Here is a 6,000-nt window from a genome sequence, read left to right on the forward strand (position 1 = left end):
GACGCGCCGGAAGGTCGCAGGGAATGTACGTCGATCCGGAAAGGGGGGGGATGGCGCCTTCCAGACGCTGCCGTTTGCACGGCAGCAGCTGGAAGTCGCTGTTTTTCAAAAAACAGGGAAAATGGCGGCTTTGCGCCGCTGGGGGGGAGTGAGGGCAGCGCGGCTGCAATGCACCTGCACCCCCCATGCAAACAGCTCCTTAGGGACGGCGTTTTTGCCATCCCTAGGGCGCTATAAATGGCCCATGCGGAAAGGGCCTTGTAAATCTCCTGGAATTACTACTGATCTCTAGCTGACAGAAATCATTCCCCTTGGTGAAATGGCAGCTTTAGAGACTGGGTTCTATAGCATTATACCCTGCTAAGCTCCCACCCTTCCCCCAAATTCTGCCCTCCACAGTCTCTACCCCCAACTCTCCAGAAATTTCCCAACCTAGAGTTGGCAACCCATCTGTGATCTGAAATTGTACTTATAATGAAGCATTAGTTGTTTTCATTAAACAAAATAATCTAGATCCTCCAAATTCCTGAGAGATACAAACCTGTTCATTTTGGGTTCACCTGTGATTCTTTCCAAAATGTATGCACATCCATACATGTCACAGGTGTACTGGCTGGCTGTTTGCTTGTAAGCCCAATTCAATATGTTGGTTTTTGCTACAAAGCTGCTCATAGCCTGGGACCCATATATCCGCAGGACTGCCTTCTTGTGTAGTAACTCTACTTCTCACCTCTCTGGTGCAATTAGGTCAATAGGATAGGATTGCCCATTGAGGGTTGGGAAATACCTGAAGATTTTGGAGGTGGATCCTGAAGAGGGCACGGTTTGGAGTGGTAGGGGATTTCAGTGGCTTCATTCACCCAGGCCTGTACTGCTTGAACTGTAGAATGTACAGTGAAATATGCTTTTTGGAATTGGAAGGAAGCCCTTTTCTTTGTCGGTTTTCTGACACCACCATAAAGCAGAATTGTTCAGAAGAGCCTTTCCAAATTAGTAGCTATTCTGATGTCTTAGCAGTGTAACACTGAACAAAGTTATTCTAAGCCCATTGACTGAAGTAAATTTAGAAGGGTAGTTCTGTGTAGGACTGCAATTTCACTTGTCTGAATTTATATGGCCTGTTTTCTAAATTAGTGCTAAGGTGGTATTTGTTTTGTAGTTTGGGTATGTATTTTAATTCGCATTGTAACTCATCTTGAGTCACTTACAGAGAAAAACAGGTTTTTTTTAAAAAAAAATCCTTAAATAAATACATATATCTTAATGTGTACATTGTGTCAGCAAAGTTTAAAGCTGCCTTTACCCTGCTTTTTGTTAACCTATTTTTTACCAAAAAGGTGCAGGTTAAAAGTAATGCTACATAAGCCCCAAATCCTGATCAACAGGCATCAACATATCTATTTTTTCTGTCAAAGTTTGTCCATAATTCAAATGTGTCAAGCAGCTTCAGTTTTCTCCATCATCTTAAAAAAACAAACTTGAGTCATCAAATTTAAGAGAGACCACTAGCACACAACATTCTTTTACAGCCTTAAGAAACCTTATCAAAACAGACCTCCTTAATAGCAACAAAATAAGTTTACACCCCCATGTTTTCTTTCCTGTGTACGTTGATGGGAATAGTTTCTAGCATCTCATAAATGCCAGTGGTATCAATGACATTCAAATAAAATAGTCTCTTAGCATACCCTACCTCACAAGGTTGCTCTGAGGATAAAATTGTTTGGAGCTCACACAAGCCACATTGAGCTCCTTGGAAAATGGATTTATGTAACAATAAAACAGATGATAATCTGTGATATGAAAATTCATACTTGCATGCTACTTGGGCTACAGTTTTTTACCTGGCTATTGATGGTCTCTATATCATGGTGAGGCTATAAAGATCTTCCCATCTTCCACGGAATCTTTGACATGTATATTTCATTCTATCAAGGCTGGTCAAAACCCTGAAGATTTTCAAAGATATTCAATCAGACCACATTATTCTGCAGGAAACAGACATAAACTCTTAATTGCATATTGCCATTTCAAAGCATAAGACTTAAGAATAAAACCCCAAAATAATAACATTAGAATACTCAAAACAAAAATCCAAACATCATAAAACATACAACAGCTTCTAATCTAATATGACAACAAATTAAAAAACAAAACAAAGCTATTGTCCATAATATCAATGTTATTCATTATCAGTGTAAAATTTCTTCATGGAGATGTGCAAAGTGATGTGTAAACATGAAGCTTTATTATTGGCTCCTTTGCTGTTATTGAACTTGAGGTTGTTATCTTATGGGTTGCAAAATATCATGTGATAATGCTTAAGGCCTGATGACTCGCATCTTCAGTGAATTAATCCTGTAGGTCTGTAAATTTCTTTTTGACTTGTTTTAACGTTATTGTAACTTATTTTATATGGTCAGGGTTTTTTTTCTGTTTTTAATTGGTGAAAACCATAAATAAATCTTATTACAGAAGTTGTTGTCTTTAAATTTTGTCCAGGAATAATAAATTGGTCCATCAGATTGGTCCATTCCAATCCAGGAATAATAAATTGGTCCATTCCAATCATGCCTCTTTGTGAATCTTTTGTCTTATTGTAGAACCATGAATTCCCCTATCAAAGGTAACAATGCTGCCATCTTAAACAGAAAAGGCAAGTCTCAAGCATTCAACTGGATTTATTTATTTTATTTTAGTTCAATTTAGGTTAGTTTAGTTTAGTATTTGCTTTTAGTTAAGGCGCTAACTGAATCTACTGCTTGCGCCACATATGATAGGCAATCAGCCTACCAGCCTACCGGGGGACAGAGGCCAAGGATGTATAGGATGACAGGTAGGGCTGAAGTGAACCATGATAAAATAACAGAAGTAGTAGAGGCTTTGCCTTCCAGTAATAGCCAACCTGTCTGTGTTGCAGATTGGAAGAGGTAGATATAGGCAGAGGATCATAACAACATCTTACTGTAATAGTTAAAGTACATAATTATACACAAGAATAGAGATCAGTGAACATATATGTACTGTTGAACCACTTCTAATGTTAAGAAGTTTTCCCTAGTGTTCAACCAAATTAGAGAGAGGTAATGTGGTTAACATATCAGACTATGATCTGGAATACCCAGATCTGAATCCCTACTCTGTCAAAGAAGGTCATTTGATGACTTTGGGCCAATCATAATTGTTGTACTGATAAAATGGAGTAGTGGGGGCTGATGTTGTACACTGCTCTGCTCTCTAATTAGAAGGAAAGAAGGATATAAATATCTAAATAAAATCTCAGTGATTGCTATTATATAGTCATAAAGTTCTGAGTTATAGATCCTCTAATCCAACTCTCTACTCAATGCAAGAAGTCCAAAGCCAGAGCATTCCAGAAATATTGTTGTAAAAGCCTCCTGTGCAGGAGTAACCCTCCCTAAACAACTAGTTCTACTGTTGAATCACCATTAAGAAGTGTCTCCCATGTTCAAACAAAATATACCTTCCTATAATTTAAGCCTGTTAGATATAGTCATTCTCTCTTCATCAGCAGAAAACAGATATTTTACTTTTTCCATGTGATAGCCCTTCAGGAATTTGACCAGTGACTTGGTCCCCCTATGTCTTTTCTTCAGGCTAATCATAACCAGGTTCTTTGCTCTTTCCTTGTAGGATTTGTTTTCATCCTCATCTGGTCCTCTTCCAATGTATCTGCATAAATCCAGTGTCCAGTAGTGAACAGAGTACTCCAGAAGAGTATGATTAGTGAAAAGTAGAGTAAATATTGAAACATCTAAACATCATTTTCCACATCCCTCAAGTGAAGTGACCTTTTCTTTTGCTATCTGCACCTTCACAGCCTGAACAATTTAATCCAATCAGTCCCTTCTGGTTTACTTGAGCACAATCATTCACAGCAGGTAGCTGTTGCATGTATCTACAGCGAAAGACCAACATCAGTCCAATTGCCACTTCTTTCCTCATGGGATTCTTCATGCAGTCCTGCCTGTTCTTCAGAATAATTCCGTCTACATGTCCTTGTTTCCTGATTCTAGTCCATCTTTGCATGTTCCTTCATACTATAAGGTGATGTATCTAGCCCAAAGCATGACATGTGTTGTGGTATCTTTGTAGATTTCAGGTTGTGATGTGTCAAAATAATAGCTATAGAATATCTTCAGAGTGCATGATCCTGAAACATTTGCAAGTAGTTTGCTATCATGAAATACAAAATCACTGGAATCTGAAAAAATATGTTGATGCATATCTTTATAGTTTTAATATATATTATGCTTTTAATAGTATTTGATTTACCTTATATTTGTCTATGACTATAATAAAGACTGATTGATAGGTATGTTGATCCTAGTTTTAGGTCACTTGTGAAAGGAATGCCAGTTCTTATTTATCACTTGTATGAATATTGCCATTTCCAAAGGCAGTAGTAAGAGTCTTCAGATGTTAAATTATCACGTATCACAGTATAGGTGTCAACTGGTCTTGAGTGCTAGCAGTTGTTTGAAGCAATACTTTCATACTGAGAGAGCTCGTCTTTCACACTCTCTGTATCTCATCTTGTACTGCTGATCCCTTCTGCCAACAACCAGCAGAATACAGTAGAGCTACTTTGTTCTATCGTCAGTCTGCACAGTTAGTGGTGTCTCAAGCCAGTGCACACCACCACCCATAAATTATGGCCTGGCAGGTATTTACCAATACTTCTTTCCTATTTTTGTTTTTTGTATAAACAGCAAGGCAGCAAGAACAGAGAGCAACTGGTGATCTGATGGCTCTGTGTTTAGCATGGTGAATCACACTGCACAAGCTTGCCCTAGAAATATCTGCAGGAGTATGAGAGGAGCATTGCCAACCTAGAGCAAGGTGAATCTTTCTTTCTTGATGTCAGGTGAACTACAGGCAGCCATTAATTTGGGTTTTAACTTATTCCTGAGAAATTCCTTCTTGCACAACCAGCAGGGGGAGGCAAGATGTAAGGAAATGCATTTAAAAACCTTATTGCAGCATTTTTTAAAAAATGTGTTAACCAGTTGAAGGTATGAAATGTACTACATCTGTATGGAAAAAAATTCTCAATATAATATCAGTGATGGGAACCCAATGTTTAGTTGCTAGAAGACAGAGGCTTTAAAGTGTCGGTTATTTATGTCACTTCTCTCAAATGTGAACACAAAACCTCATACAACTTTAATCTCAGAGTAAGTTAAAAGAGTACAAAAGCACACTGCTTTATTTAAATCAAGTTTGTGCTTTATCAAGAATATGCTTTGTTTTAAAGATCCCATAATAGTATCCTTTGACATAGTTGACTAGGTAGAGATAAGAAGCACAGAAGGAAATTCAAAGCTGAAACATGTGAGCCCAAATTATTTTCAGACATTTGTGTCTGACTGTACTTTTTTTTTTTTTGGTTGCCTCATTGCATTCTGTGAAATTTACTAGGACACAGTCCACAAGGAAGCCCTTTTACACAAGCTTCCCCTCATTTCAATGCAGCTCATACTAAAACATGATTTATTTAAAATATTTATGCTTCTCTTTTAATATATATGCTGCTTTTTATGTTATACCACTATTAACAATTCCCTTCTGAAGAACAGGAATTTCTAGTGAGAAGTCATGTGCTCTAGCCATGACCATGTGCCCATAGCATGCTGAAAGAACCACTTAATGTGTTGTTGGTCAGAGTTTAATTGGCATGTAGGTTCTTACAAAGAGAAGTGATCCTTTAGCATGTGAATCCCAGGTCACTAAAGACTTAAATTCAGAAGCAAATTGGAAATGAGTATTGTTTTGGAATAGGCAAAATATGCATATATCAACTATTTGGGTGGCTAAATTTTGCACCCATGATATATTCAGCCCATTCCTCAGGGCAAGTCCATGTGATGTGCAGTATAGTAGTCCAGCCTGGAAGTTAGGCCCCTTCCACACATTCAGAATAATGCACTTTCAGTCTACTTTCACAATTGTTTGACAGTGGATTTTGCTATTCCGCAC

The 6,000-nt window shown here is 37.9% G+C and overlaps 1 long non-coding RNA gene across 2 annotated transcripts in view; it reads left to right on the forward strand.

Moving 5' to 3' along the window:
• The window catches only part of LOC125431870, an 86,992-nt gene that overhangs the window by 63,383 nt on the left and 17,609 nt on the right, over positions 1 to 6,000 (forward strand). For both annotated transcript variants that reach the window (XR_007244349.1, XR_007244348.1), the window contains exon 2: positions 4,734 to 4,863. This is a non-coding gene — a long non-coding RNA (uncharacterized LOC125431870). The remainder of the gene's footprint in view (positions 1 to 4,733; positions 4,864 to 6,000) is intronic.

This window comes from Sphaerodactylus townsendi, linkage group LG04 (assembly GCF_021028975.2).
Source record: "Sphaerodactylus townsendi isolate TG3544 linkage group LG04, MPM_Stown_v2.3, whole genome shotgun sequence".
NCBI lineage: Eukaryota > Metazoa > Chordata > Lepidosauria > Squamata > Sphaerodactylidae > Sphaerodactylus > Sphaerodactylus townsendi.